Source organism: Rattus norvegicus, chromosome 12 (assembly GCF_021556685.1).
Source record: "Rattus norvegicus strain SHRSP/BbbUtx chromosome 12, alternate assembly SHRSP_T2T, whole genome shotgun sequence".
Classification (NCBI taxonomy): domain Eukaryota; kingdom Metazoa; phylum Chordata; class Mammalia; order Rodentia; family Muridae; genus Rattus; species Rattus norvegicus.
The window spans coordinates 1,506,230-1,521,891 of NC_141545.1; the positions used below are offsets into that span (position 1 = coordinate 1,506,230).

The window sequence follows — 15,662 nt, forward strand, 5'->3', positions numbered from 1 at the left end:
ATATATATATATATATCTTCCTCTCTCTTCCTCTCCTGGCTTGACACGATAACCTGTGTGTGTGTATGTCTGTTTCTTTCATCCCGTAGGCTTTCGCCCGATTCTCGGTACAGTGTCAGTGCTGGCGCCGACAAATGGAGGTCCCACCGAGATCGGAGAAGAAAGGGGGTACCACCTAAGGGACGTCCCTGGAGCACGGCCGGCATAGGAGAAGGGACGGATTGGGGTAAGATGGGCCAGAAAAGGCCTGGATGATTTGGACTAGCCTGAGTAAATCTTGTCATAAAAAAGGGACAAGGTAACGGTAAAGTGTTTTTGCATATGCGTTCTGTTAGAGTTATATTTTAGTCTTTGTACCCTGACTAGAGATAGTTTACACCCTAGACATGAGAGAGAATGGGTTTGGGAAAAACAGTCCTCCCGGACTCTCCGAGGTTGCTTTGGAGAAAGAGAAAAACCTTTTCAGAGCTCTCCTAGGAACAGAGGGAAAGCAGGAGACGTCCTACCTCTCTGCTGGCTCCTATTGGAGAAATGCTTATTTCTGGTTCTGGGTTCCATAGGTAGGATATGTGTGTCCCTTCGGTGGGACACCATCTAGTTTTTTCCCTTTATGTCTATTGTCTGTCCTTGGTGTACCAAGCTGTCCATGTCTGTCAGTTTATGTCTGTGGTTTTTGTTTCTCTTGTTTAAATGTTTTATGTTTCATGTTCAAAAGAAAAAATGGTAAAAACTTTATCTGTCAATCGTTCACATCTTGATTTGGTTTTAACTCGTTTCAAAAAGGAAAAAATGAATAAAGAGCAGTTTCAATCGGCCTTTAGAGCCCTGCACCTGTAGCTAGGAGCATAGGTCAGCTGGAGAAGCTGCCCGGCGGTGAGCGTCTACATGAGCTGATCTTAAAGTCGCCAGCAGCTCCTCAGCTTCTATGTTAAGGGAGCGGATGGTTGTTTCTCTTAGAAAAATCCCTGACTTATTCTTAGCAGGTGACAAGGTACATCTCTTAATATTACAGCTAGAAAAAGTAAAATTGGTGCTTGGTCTAAATATTAAAGATATGTGTAGCCACTTCAATTTTGTTTCTTATTGGTTTTAAATGTATAAATATGCTCTACATGCCTTGGTTATGGACTATTGGCTTTTAAGTTATAGGATATGGTTAAAAAGGTATAATGTCAGTACCAAAAAGTTGACATAAAGCTGGTAATTTGGATAAAGTCATTCTAGACAACATGCAGCCTGAGCCAACCTAGGGAAATAGGTCTAAATTGAGAAAATATTTTTATGGAACTCTTATTCTAGAAACCAGGCTTCTAAAAGAATTTAGGACAATGTCTCTTTATTGAGGTATTGGAGACCACAGCATCGTGCATTCATATGTAGGAATTGGCAGTCAAACTTTGTAGCATGAAGGATAGACTTGGTGTTTTGGAGACTGGATTTTGGAGACTAGATTGTTAGAGGTTGAGTTTTGCTTTCTAAAGTTGTGGTTTGCCCTGAAGTTATCTGTATTTTAATGCTAATTCCACTGCCCCAAGGACAGCTGCCTAGTCACATACTCAGAACTCTGGTGACTTCCCAAAGTTGTGGTTGTGCTCTGGTGTTTCAAGGAGAATTTAAGGATTGTGATTAAGGATTGCCAGTGTTACATTGACTAACTCAAACTTATTTATAATTGAGAAAAAAATCAAACAGGTAGAGATTGTTACAGGATTTACGAAGGATTGATGAGGTTTTAGAACTTGTGAGAGCATTACAGCCTGTTTGCTTACTTCAACCGCCATTTCAAGATAGATTTAGAGGATTGCTAACAGCCTTGTATTATGTAATTTTGTCGCTTCTTCAATGTAAAAAGTTAGAACTTTAAATCTTTCAGTGTATATGGAAATTTTTACTACAAATCTTTGCTCTCAAAATGAGCTTTAATATTTGGGGAATAGCTGTTACACTACTCCAGAAAAGAATATTTAAAACTAATTTTAAGCTTCTAAGGATATGTTAATTGCCAAAGTACCTCACCTTACCAGAGGACTTAACTTTGTTTTCCTCATTGGAGATATAGCTTCAGTTGTGTTAATACAGAATTGTAGGCTAGAGTCATGGAAGTATTTTAAAAAGAAACCTGGTGAAACATACCTTATTCCAAACATCAATCAAATTGGTTATTACAAAATACTGATATTTGGCCTATCACTTATACAAATTTTTCAGGCAAAATTGATAATTTTACTCTTTGCATGCTTTTGGATTTACTGTAAATTGTTCATGCAACCCATAGAAAATGTGCTTACTGTATTTATAGGTGTTTCATCTAATGAAAAGGCTACATTTATGATTGGATCACTTGTTTATTCTCTTGAGTTTCTGCTGCTTCAGCACAGATTATTAGATTATGTCCTGTAGCCACTGTTTTTAAATGTTAAAAAATCAAGCTTTCAATTCATATACAGATAGCCAATGTGTGGCTTGTGGTTTACAATTGATTTCAATTACTTAATACTTTGCTAGAGGCAAGTTTTCTACATGAAATCAGTGAGTGATGATTTCAGTGTAAATTGTCTGACAACTCACTGTCCTTTCAGTGCTCTGGCTCAGAGAACTAAACAAAACCATAGACCCAGCTCTTTGAAAATGGTAATGGAGTTGATAACACACCCTCACGAAAAGAGGAAGACTCCATTTGCTTACTTTCAATGCCCAGCCTCACCCTGCCAACTCAGGGATTTCTAAATAAGGCTAAATCTGGACCTTGTTTACAGGATTTGACATTTCTAATTAATGCTTATGTTTAGGCAAATAAAGCTGGTGAGGGGCTGGAGAGATGGCTTAGTGGTTAAGAGCACTAAGTACTGTTCCTTTATAGGCCATTTAAGAACTCAAACTGGATTGCCTGGACCCCTTAGCAAGGGAGGACAATGATACCAGGCAGATTATAGGCCTTACATAGAAACAATTAGTCAAAAAATCTCATTCTTTATATCACCAAAACAATAATTTGGTAAACAAGTCAATTTATAAATACTCAGTGTCCTCAATTTAATCCTCGAGGACTTATCTTAATAAATAATATTTTAACAAAATTTCAATAAATAAAAAGGGGGAGTTATCCCTGTATGCTAAATAATACTCTTTTTATTTCAATTTTAAAATTTGAATGCCAAGGTTTATGGCACCCTACAACTAGGCATACTTCTGCCTAGGTGAAATAGAAAGATCCACATATTGGCATGATCCTGTCCAGGTATTTTATATGGGGAAGAGGGAATCTTTGTGTTTTTTCTACAGGATGCTACAGGAGTGTGCCAGCTGCCTGAGTGGCTGGTGAGACATGCTGATCCTGGGAGCATGAAGATTCAGCTCTCATGGTTCGGGTTCCTGGAGTCATTCCTGTGCCCTTAGAGGAAGACGGAGGATTCCCCCTCATCTTTTGTCATCACAGAAATTCTGGCGTTGCTGCAGTCATTGTGTCCCGTCCCACTGCGGCCTGCGCTCCAACCCTCTGTGCACTGCTGATTGCTGGAGAAGACTGGACTCCAGCTGTTACCCCTGCCCCCCTCATTCCCCTGGTGACTCTTGCTGCCTTGACTGGTGTTGTTATCTTGCAGTCTGTAGCTTCACAGGAATGCCATCTGTGTGAAGCTGCTGTGGACTGGGGAACTCTGCCCTGGTTGTGCAGATCTCAGAAATGGTTCCATTGTCTGCTGGTTGTTCCAGAGAAGAATGACCGATCCTGAACTGTCCTGGGAATGGCTGCTATTGTAGCAGCCATTACTGCTGCAGCCATTGTGTCTGCAGTGTCTTGAGTTACCCTCCCCCAATCTATTGTTAGGCAAGCACAGTGGGTGAACTTTCTGGAGTAGTTGCTAACAATTGGGAATTCTAAATTTTATTATAGGAACAGCTTGACTACGGCCCTTGGTGGTAGCAGCTGAGGAGAACCAGATGAGGTGCCCACTACTTATCGGGAGAGGCTCAACTTCCACAATCTCTTAAATTAATGCCATCTGGCCCCTGCTCTTTCGCCCCTGGGGTAAAGTAAGAGGAATGAGAGGATGATCCAATGTAGCTATCCTCAGGGACGGGCAACTTCCTCTGACCCTTGACCAATCTAAGACAGGAACCTTGGGGGTGACAAGGTGATCCTATGACGGATAAGGCTGGGGTTTGAGAGGTCGATCCTAAGACAGAGGTGGCTACATCCCGTTTAAATGTACGGGCCAGTCAAATGCTCCTCTGCCCAGTTTCTCCCCCAATAAACACACACGTATAGCCCAGAACGGTGTGTTACAGCATAAGTTCATTCATAGCCATTGGGTTGCAGTCCTAACTGCAAGAGTGGCTCGCCATGGCCGAGCTGGGCACTCTGTGAGGCATGTCTGATCTCTCTCAGACCACTACTTCCACCTAATAGTCTTTTATAAAAGAATAACGGGGGAGATGCAGTGAGCCATATTGGATTTGGGCCTGGCTGCTTTGTAACTGCATGGCCACAGTAAAAGTCATGGGATTGTTGGACAGAGGCCTCTCCCATGTGTTTATGACACAGGAAGAAAAGACCAAGTAGTAAACACCCGGTGTCTCCACTGCATGACCTCTGCTGAGCCCGGCTGATGCATGTGGAACTGACACACCTGGACCACACCTGGGTGGTGGTCAATTTACTTCTGCCTTTTGCTTCCTCAGCCTTTATCCTTGAGATTTAGGCTGATCTTCTTGGATTTCTCCCTAATTAATTCAGGTCTCCTAGTCGGTCTTTTGTTACCGAAGTCACGAGCCAGGTAGTCACGAGCCAGGGTTTCCCACTGTGCTTCCCAGTTATTTTCTACCTGGAGACTTGGGTATATAAGTGGTGAATAAAGCTACAGGAGATTCTCACTCTTCTTCCTCACTCTCGCTCTTCCACTCTTCCTCTGTCTCTGTCTCTCTCTCTATCTCTATCTCTCTTCCTCTCTCTTCCTCTCCTGGCTTGACACGATAACCTGTGTGTGTGTATGTGTGTTTCTTTCATCCCGTAGGCTTTCGCCCAATTTTCGGTACTGTGTTGATGCTGGCGCTGACAATCATGCATGGAATCTGTAGTGCATCCCTCAGCTGACATTGCTTTGCTGACTATGTCATGGGCATGGCATTCTTTTAGGAATAGATTCCCTCACAATATTTTACACAGTGCTGCATTTAAGAAAAGTCAGTGTAGGTTATTTCTCTAGCCTTTTTCTGACTGCCATTGAGGTTGTTTTAATATCACCTGAACTCTATTGTGATGAAAAGTTCCTGGTAAGTGACTATAAGTCACTGTTTTCTTCTGATGTTTTCAAAGTCTTCTATGAAGGAAACAGGGTAGTGTTAGTGAGGGGCCTACAAAGAGTCAACATAGAGCTTGATGGAGTCTTTTCCTAGAAATCTCTCTCTTGGGAAGTTGATGTTGTGTTGTTTAGGCTATCTGCGCAGAACATGTAACTTACTTGTAGGACCAGCCAAGTATCTGCATAGAAAGGTTTCCTGAAGTGGAAATGAGTACAGGCCAGGGCAGCACAGCCTGCTTGAGTCTAAAAGACTTGTACACAGCGTAGCTCCCACTAATTCCTCACTCAACAGAAATATGCTGCATAAAAGCAAAGTTTTCATTTGTCAGTGTGTGTGGATGTGTGTGTGTTTGTGTTTGTGTGTTTGTGTGTGCGTGTGTAAGTGTGTGAATGCTTGTTCATGTTTGTGTGTTTGTGCAGTAGTGAACGTGTGTTTCCCTCTATTTCCACGTTTAATGAGAAAAGTACTCTAAGTGTTCACTTTACATCCATGAAACATGAAATGCAGCTACCTAATCATTTGACATCTCCATCTAGCTCTGTACAGCAAAAGGACCCTTAAGTTAGTAATTTATTCAGTTTTCAAAAAATTGTAACATGTTTATCTTGTGAAGTCTGGGGGAGGGTGGAAAATATGTTCAAGTGAGTCGTGTTTCACAGTGTTAACAAATGGTACAGTCCTGGAACTTGCAGGTCCCTTTTTATTATGGTATAGAAGTAGGACAATAAAGTCCTTTAGAAAGCAACCCCCCCGAAATGGCACAAAAACACCTGTAAATTTAGATTTTCAAGTGATTAGGGGCAAAACTACTGATCTGTATTGAAATCCTTTGGAGCACATCAAAGGAATGGAATACAGGGAGGTAAGGGCAAGACTTCTCTATAAAGTCCATGAGTTTACGTTGCTTCTCTTTTCTTCACTAATTGTGAAAGGTGACTGGAAGTTTATGTCACTCACTGTGTCTTCTCCAAGGTTGGTTTCCAAATTGCCTGTTACCATTTCTTTCCAGCTATCTTGGCACAGTTACAACTTCAGCTGGGAGTTTGGCTTGGACTTTATTCATTGAGAATTTCAGTTGCTTGGAGTTGTATCGTCATCCAGCAAAAGTTCCATAGCTATGCTATGGTACAAGAACAGGGCAGTTTCAGGAGCCCCTTTAGGTGCACAAATAATCTAAAGCACTCCCCTATGTTATCTGTGTAGCATTCTGCAAGTGCTGTTAATCAAAATCATTTTTTCTGAGTAAAGTTCAGCCTCAATGGGGTTAGGAGAAATGAGGACCTTCAGATGGGTCTGGGAGTGTAAGAACAGGTAGGCTTATGAGAAGCCATGTTCATAAAGTGGAACAGAAGTTTTAGTTGACACAGAGATTCCACGTCAAGGAGGAGGTGTTGCCATTGCAACTAGGGCACATCAGGGTTGTAGTGATCCCTAGTGTAGCCCTGAAGGAGAAACTCTCCAGATGTCCGTCAGCCAAGGAGGGAAAATGCAACATAGGTTGGAGCCCTTCAATGGATTATGATTCAGTGTAAGAAAATCCATGTAAGCATTTACTTACTTAACCCAAATATCTGTGACACAATCACATTATAGGGAGAAAAATTGTTCATTTGGATTCTGGATATGGAGATTTCCTATGATTCTGGGGGCATAGCTTTGGGCATGAAGTCAGTCAGGCTGTGGTAATGAGAGCTCCTATTAAAAGAAGCTGCACACTTTGGGGAAAGTCTGAAACAGTGAACAAAAACAAAAGTCTAGTCCACCACGAATATATGATTCTTTGCTGGGAAACAACCTGCTCTACACAGCCTTGGGAACTTGATAAGCCAGATTGGGCAATATGCAAGAACCTGAATTCTATGTCATTTTATGAGATGACAATACATCACTGACTGAGCTGTGTATAGGCTACGGCCGCTATGTACATATCCCACTCAATATTTGTTTTTATGCTTCCAGAGTATCCTGGGGAATCATTACATTAAAGATTAACTGGGAAAGTAAACACTTGACTGCATTGTACTATGCTTATATTGTGTGAACACAACTGTCTTGTGTGTTTGAGAGTTGGTATTAGTGTGTCTGTGCATGTGTTTGTGTGTGCACACATGCATGCATGGTTCCATTGACAGTACACTCATCTGATGACCAGAATAAGGAAGGATTAGAGGAAAGAATGCAGGACACTCTGAAGCAGAAAGAACTGATCACCCAGGAAAGTGACTTGGGAGAAACAATGCAGAAGCATTCAGATATCTTTGAGATCAGGTAGGAACACAGGCTGGCAGAAAGTAGCCAATTGGATTTCCTGTCCCTATACAACTATCCTTTTTGGGTGGCTGACCACTGACATGGTTTTCACCCTCAGGCAGCTAAAGAACTACTCAGAGTATTATTCTGGAACAGTTTATGTGAATTTTGTTCATGGAACAATATGTATGATCCTCAGGATTTCTTCGTATTTTGTACTTCTTTCTTCCTGTGAACTCTCTGATAAGATCTGGGGATATTTTCTCCTCTGTCCTCTGACAAATTGCATTACAATAATGATAGTCTTACAGGTGTGCTGTTATGTTTCTACATCACAATCACCTTTAATGTTCCATGTGTATGCTTGGAAGATATGCATGGAGAACATTCTCAGTGATAACAGGATCTATGCAGTGCCCATGGATTTGATGTGAGATGGTTTTCCTGTGTATTTGCAGATAGAGCGGTTACAAATGGAATGTACGCAGGTTCCTTCACTGCCAAAATAATCGTAATCTTCACTTCAATTCTGGTCAGGTTCTCTCTAATGCATCCAAACTGTATTCTAGGTTGGTCATATCTCTCTTGAACTGAGGTTCAGACATAGTTACAGTGTTATTATTCAACATAATATACCTGGACCTTTGAAAAATATGCTAATTTTTCTTTTAATACTAGTACAGTGTATAGTTCACAGTCCAGTTTCTAGCAGTTTTTAAAAGCTGAGATATAAATCCAAGCCCAGGTACTCTATGACACTTGGGGATGCAGGGAATGACCTCAGCTGACAGGTCATGCTGGATTGTCCAACTGAATAGAGCTGCTGTTTTAGGGAGAGCTGAATAGACAATCCCTCAGTAACCCCTTTTTCCCTTGCTCTGCTAGGTCTGAAATTCTCCAGCAGAAAGTCAAACATGGTACAGACCAGGACAAGTTCTCCCTTGGAGAGAAGTGCTATAGGAGTAGTACTAAATGTGCACAGCAAATACACCACTATTGCATCTCATCCCTACTATCCATCGCAATAGTGGCCTGCATTTTCCTCCTTTAGTTTGATTTCTTTGGATTGAATAGACTGTCCTTTCATCTCACCTCTCCCCAGAAAGAGTGCACATTTGGAGGGACTCTGAGAAGACCTGATGCACATCAATTAAGAGATGGTGGGCATCTAGGAAGAGTCTACCTATCCAATTTTGTACTTGTCCTGATAGGTCATCCAGAAGAATTTCAAGGAGATCAGTCCAGAACCTTGGAAATACGTTGAGACCAATACTGTAATGTATTTTATACTCGGTATTGGATGGCCTTGTCCTTCATACCCCACTCCAACAGAAGAGACCTCCTTACATTCCACTTGAAAAGATTATTACCATCAGTAACTGCTTGTCTACTATGTTCCAAGGTCAACCACAGGCTATAAGTCTGTTCTGCAAAATGAGCAGCAAAAGAATGTTTAGCACAATTCCTCTGTTTAGATTTTGGTTGGAGTTTTGATTATTTTGGTTCTTTGGTTTTTCTTGTATTCATTTGAAAGTTTGTTATTTATTTGTTTTTGTTTTATTCTTGCAGTTGATTCACTATTTTGATAAGGATATAAACTGTATACATTTCCTATGTGCATCTGGTTACAATTGAGTATATTGGATGTATTCTCTTAAATAAAACAGTGATCTCAAACTTCACTCTTAAGAACCTCCTTTATTGAGGTGTGGTGTCACCATCTGAAGTCCCACAGCTGTCAGAGAGGGATGGATCTCTGCATTCTCATGGGAACTGGGCATCATAATTACTTCTCAGTCAGACTGAGATACAAAGGCAATTATTCTTTCTCTGTAGACTGTGTTGCCAACTCTGTGAATACCATGTTCATCATGCAATCCTTGTTGTCAAATATTTAGGTACCACTTAATTATGCTCTTTTGTGGATGACAGTGTTGAATAAATTAATGGGATATACATCAGGTTTTCTGTAATATTTCCCAGGAAATAAAAACATGGGATAAGGGAGATTAAAAGCAATCAGGAATCCAGCACCCAAATTTTGTTTTGGAGAGAGCAGAACACCCAGAAGTTTGGACGATCCTTACCACAGGACAGAACGCCACTTCTGCCCACCTCTGCCCACATTCCTGGCCCAAGAGGAAACTGGACAGTGCCTCCGGATACATAGGCAGGAACCTAATTGGTCCAGCCTGGACCCAGATCTGAACTGGATCCCGAAATTATTTGAAGAAATCCAAAGTCATAGAATTCTATGTTTCCTGATTGTGGCTTTTTTTTTAAAGCTGTAAATGCGATTTTTGTTTTTTGTTTTATTTTGTTGTTTTGTTTTGTTCTTGGATATTTTTTCATTTCCATTTGAAATGTTATTCAATTTCATTCACTTTCCTGTTTTCCCAGAAATAAGTCCCCTTATACCAGGCACTCCCCTTCTTCTATAACGTGTTCCCTTCCTATTGACCCCCTTTCCCTACCTCTGACATTCCCCTACACTGGGGGTCCAACCTAAACAAGACCAATCATTTCTCCTATTTGTGCACAATAAGACCATGCTTTACTACATAAGCATTTGGATCATGGGTCGGTACATGTATAGTCCTTGGGTAGTGGTTAAATCCCTGGGAGCTCTGGTTGGTTGGCATTGTTGTTCTTATGGGGTTGCAAGTCCCTTCAGCTCTTTTAACCCTTTCTCTAATTCCTCCATATTGGGTCCAGTTCTCACCTCAAAGATTTATTGCTAGCATTCGCCTCTGTAATTGACATGATTTGTGTGTGCCTCCCAGTAGATCTCTATAGCAGGCTCCTGTCCTCATGCACTCCTTAGCCTCATAAATCTTATCTACTTTTGGTTGCAATATATATATATATATATATATATATATATATATATATATATACACACACACATACACACACACACATATGCACACACACAAATATACATATACACTCTATCAGTTTAACAGAACTTTTGGTTTTCCATTCCAGCTTCAGAAAGGCTTACAATCTATATTATATCTTGGATAGCTTGTATACTATCTGATAACCATCCAATAAAGTATGCATATTCAGAGTTAAACAGCCTGACAGGCTATGAGTCTATAGTCAGTCTTCAACCCTGTCAGAAATCTCAGAACGACCAAATAGCTATACACATAGGAAGCCTCACACGGCTTCCACAACTGAGAGGTTGTAGAGACAAATCTCCACTAGCACAGGCCCCTGTTCGCAACATGTGAGCTCAAGTCTTCAGCCTTCTGGCCCAAAATCAACTGACCAACTGTTGAAATGCAGATTCGAAAGGGCTGATCACCCCATCTTGTCAGCAGGGCTTATCAGTCAACCCCTCTGCATAATTTGTCCTTTTCTGGACAGTATCAGTCTGGAGATGAAACAGGCAGTTTTGTCCAGTGTCTGCCTAGCCACAAAGTATTGCCTCGCCTGAAGGTAGAGATGTTCAAAGTCTCGTTCAACCAACCAAAGGGTAACTGTTAGGAGCAGATGTGTCTCAAGAAAAGATAAATAACTTTAAATCTCAAATTTTGTGGATTTCTGACGTTTTTGAAAACCATCACAAAAATAAAGCTGCAGCAGGATGCAGACTTCATTTTTTCCCAAACAGATTTGAGTCATAATTCATGTCTACAAAATTTGTTCTTATAAGCCATTCAGTGGGTATTAGTTCTTTCACAGCCATGTGCTCAATACTGATTTCAAAGACTTTCATCTTTCCCAAAGAAAGCCCATACCTCTTAGCAGTATCAGTCCACATCCCTACAGCCCCTGATATACCAACCCACTTCTGGTCTTTAAAGATGTTTTCATCATGGATTTCTCATGTAAATGCAATCATATACTGTGACGGCATCTTAGCACAGACATGTTAATGTCCATCCATGGTTTAGTTTAAACTTCATTCCTTATTACCACACTGCATGTATACCACATTTTACCATTCATCTTTCGAACCTTTGGGCTGTTTCCACTGGTTAGCTATTATGAAGTATGGTAAGTAAAAACTTTTATAAGTTGTGTGTGTGTGTGTGTGTGTGTGTGTGTGTGTGTGTGTGTGTGTGTGTGGTTTTGATTTGGGGAAGTGATTTGCAGGGTGAACTTATATTTCGATGTTTTGGAAATTGGAAAAAACCATTTTCCAAAATCACTGTTTCGCTTTACGGATCTCTGAGTAATTCATGGGACTTTATTTCTCCACATCCTTGCCAATACCGGTTATTGTCTGTGTTTCTATCTCAGCCACCTTGGCAGGGATGAGATCGTATCTCACTGTGATTTTGATTTACCTCTCCTTGATGAATAATAATGTTGATCATATTTTCATACGGTAGTTTCTATTTTAAAACAGGGTTATCTTGTCAAATCAAGGGGTATGTATTCTTTACACATTCTGAATGCAATTTTCTTACCAGATGTTTAATTTAGGCATATTATCCTTCAATTTTCTTTTTACTTTCTTTATGATGTCCTTTGACATCATATGTAAGATTTTAACCTGATTAAATTAAATAAGATGTAAGCTGGTTAAAACTCATTGCTTTAGTTTTATACCTGTTCTATTATAAAATAGACTGGCGAAAGCAGCTTAGAGGAGGAAGGGTTTGTTTTAGCTCACAGTTCCTGAAGTAGCTGTATCCAGTATATTTTATCTGTTGACTTGGGTAGGCTATAATACCTAGATATTCAGTCTTGCTGTGAGGGTCTTTCCTAGATGTACACATCAGGTCACTTTAAGTGTTGAAAAATCATCTTGAAATCTGGCTGGTCCTCAGCTAACACTAACAGCCAAACCACGCCTTCCTGGAGAAGAAATCAGCCTGATGGTTTGCCCTACAGATTTCCAGTTGTCAACTCCATAACCTCTGAGATAATGTTTAAGTAACATGCAGCTCATGGTCTACCCTACCGCATCCTAAACCACATGGCCTTTGGAGAACAAGGTGGCTAAGAGCAGCCAGTTAATGGACACCAAACCCACCTTGGGAATCTTGTAGAGTTTTGTTCCTGAAGCATTGGATAAACAAACCAGGTTGCATTTTCTTCAGCCCAGTGGATCCCGACCTTTTGATGTTTAGGTGAGAGCATTTCACAAGACTGTTATAAAGAAGTGGGAGTGGGCCTTCACGTCCTTATGAAATTTGCAACCATCAGTTTACTCAGGTTATATTACTTGGTTCCATTCACAGTACCCTGGGGGCTATGCATTCAGTTTTCATGGCTGCCGCTGCCTAATTCATTGGATTGTGTGAATCACAGTGAGCCAAGGGTTACGGATTACTTATCTTACACTGAGCACACTCTATTTAATAAAGTCACAGCATTTATCTTTTGTAGGAATAAAGGAAACAGAATAGACATACTGTGGAAGCTCTTTAGAAAGACTCACTTCCATTATGACTGATTCAATGCATTTTAGCAAAGGTAAAATTTACTGTTGCTTCGTGCCTTTCAGTTGTGAACACTTGACAACAACCTCAGATAGTTCATGGAATATCATTTCAACAAGACAAAGCAGAAATGAAATGATCTCCATACATCTTGTGCTTTGAACTTTGATTCCTGATGATACTTTCTCTGACTCATAACATGAAATCTTCTCTCCCAGAGCTCTTCTCTCTTCTCTCCCAGTGCTGGGCAGTTGGTAGGGCAGCTCACAGTCACCCGTGGCACCACCAGGATAAGCAACTGATATTCTACAGTAGACTGTTGTATAAGCTATGGTGATCTGTAGTGACAGTTTTGTTTTCTTTTTTAAAAACAGGAATATTATAAGACTATGTTTGTATTTTAATTCCAGTTGTGGGGATGTGGAACCTCTTTGGACTGTCCACAGCAGCTGACTATGATTTGCCTCATGCTCTAGCAGAGGCAAGGTTTTACCTGCTGTAGATAGTTTCTACAATTGTGTAATGTTTGGAATTCTAGGAAGTTTTCAGAGGGTATAGAAATGCTAGAGCTCCTTTAGGTGGGGAGGGTGGCTGTTGTTCATTTAATGAGGTTGGTTGAAGTTTTTTAGTAGCATGGTCAAGAAGAAACAATTTAGATGCAGAGATTTTCCTAATTTCTCTCTCTCCTCTCTCCGTGTTTCTCTCCTTTCTAGTGTTAGGGGTTGAAACAGGGATTAATGGATAAGAAAAAGAAGAACCCCTGAAGAAGGAAAGACAGGCTACGCTGATCAGTATCTGGATTATATGTGCCTTTAACTTACATCTTCAGGCCTGGTTGGATTTGTCAGGATATAAGGACATTGAAAATGTAAGCACATTGTAAAATGATATGCAATAAAAATAGAGGTTATTGAAATTAAATTTTAAAATCATTCACAAACATAAGCCATGAATATAAAGTCTTTGCCAGGAAGGGTTGTAGCCTTCATGATTTTATTGTCACCAATACCATAGGGATTGGTACAGAGTAACCATTAAATGTTGCATGAACATATTCGGCAATCAGTACTTTACAGGTCCCTGAGGAAAATTCATTATGGCCTAGCATGGCCTCAGTAGGTCTTTCCTAAAGGCATGGCTTATGTGAACTCTGGCCTTCAACTGTATAAATGAATATGCACTTGGCTCAGGTAGGAATTTAAGGTGGGACCTGTTCCTAGGTGGTGAGAAGTCATTTAAGCCTACAGGGATGGTGCCTGCTTCTCAGGTGCATCTTCAATTGGGAAATCTATAGTAAAGCACTTGCCGAATCATCAGCCACAGCAAGCCTACTGTTCCCAAAGCTGTGTGAGTAAGAACATTCCTTTTGTTGCATTGGCCTCCAACAGCAATGATTCCAGAACAATCACGAGGACTTCTAGCACACCCAGACTGATCTGCAGAAAAATTGAATCCATTTCCTGGAAAAGGTAATTTTTAATTAACCCTTTCATCCAATAAGCACAAACAGTAAAAATGCAGTGACTAAGTCATCAAAAAATATACAGAAGGGAGAGTCCTTACTTTAAGGAATTAAAAAAATCTAACTGAGGATAAAATGCAACGGATGAGAGCTCATCTTGGCAAGGACTGTCCAAAGACACAGGACTTAATTCTGAGAATGTGATTTCTAAGGGGAAAAGAAAATGGGGTGGTTGTTGGCAGCACATGCTGCCAAGATTGACCATCTGGCTGCCCATGACCTGTGATGTGTATCTGCACAATCAATCAATCAACCAATCAGTAAATAAATGGAAACAAAGTTTAACGGGGAACCAGGAGTAACTTAAGGATTTTTCTCAACCAATTTTTTTCATTGTTGTAGAAGTCCCATTCAATGCAGCAAGATCAGAGAATATGGAGTGGAGAGATGGCTCAGTCATGAAGAGCACGTATTGTTATGGAAGAGGACCTGATTTCAATTCCCAGCACCCACCTTGGTGGCTCACAACTGGCTGTAACTCCAGTTCCACGGAATCTACCACCCTTGATTTACCTTCTCACGGACCAATGAGTGCACGTGTGGACATGTGAGTGCATACACACTTACACATGCACCAAGCACGCACACGCCCTTAAAATAAATCTTTAAAAGATTAAAAAAATGTGCTTTTAAAATGCACAAAAAAGAAATAAAGCTTGTTGAATGTGGATGGGAAACCATTTTTAAAAGACATCAAGGGGTTGGGGATTTAGCTCAGTGGTAGAGCGCTTGCCTAGCATGCGCAAGGCCCTGGGTTCGGTCCCCAGCTCCGGGGGAAAAAAAAAAAAAAAAAAAAAAAAGACATCAAATGATCAAATGGGGCTGTCTTGAGAAAGCAGATCCTGAGGTGAAGAGAAATTTGACTTGTGTTTCCTTCATGTGCTTCAAGGCAGACTGCAATTTGTATTTTACGAAAACTATGCATTCCAGTGCTGCATTCAAATATTTCTCATCAGCATACTCACAAAACAGCATCCAGGCAAGCCAGAGCCAGAGGCAGGGGTTCAGGGGAGAGGCAGGTTTGAAGAGGGTGGGGGTGGAGTTTAAGTTTGAAGAGAAGGAAGTCCTGAGTAAAATGGGAAACCTTGCAAGCCACCTGTGAGAGTGCTACCATGGTGACAAGCTGTCCTGTTCTCACTCAAGTTGGGTGTGTCTGTGTTTTAATCCTCAGAAGAAAGATGAAAATC

At 40.7% G+C, this 15,662-nt stretch overlaps 1 protein-coding gene and 1 long non-coding RNA gene across 6 annotated transcripts in view; both read left to right on the forward strand.

Moving 5' to 3' along the window:
- Positions 1-4,975, forward strand: part of LOC148001927 (uncharacterized) — a 51,011-nt gene extending 46,036 nt beyond the window's left edge. For 2 of the 5 annotated variants that reach the window (XR_015634444.1, XM_087579612.1), the window contains one exon: positions 90-4,763. The gene's annotated coding sequence lies outside the window, so the exon portion shown is untranslated. Of the gene's footprint in view, positions 1-89 lie in introns of all 5 variants that reach the window. The other 3 variants (XR_015634443.1, XR_015634446.1, XR_015634445.1) reach the window with 2 other exon arrangements.
- Positions 4,976-13,666: 8,691 nt separating this feature from the next.
- Positions 13,667-15,249, forward strand: LOC148001928 (uncharacterized). Its single transcript, XR_015634459.1, has 3 exons — positions 13,667-13,821; positions 14,342-14,422; positions 14,818-15,249. It is a non-coding gene; the product is annotated as an uncharacterized LOC148001928 (long non-coding RNA).
- Positions 15,250-15,662: the final 413 nt, after the last annotated feature.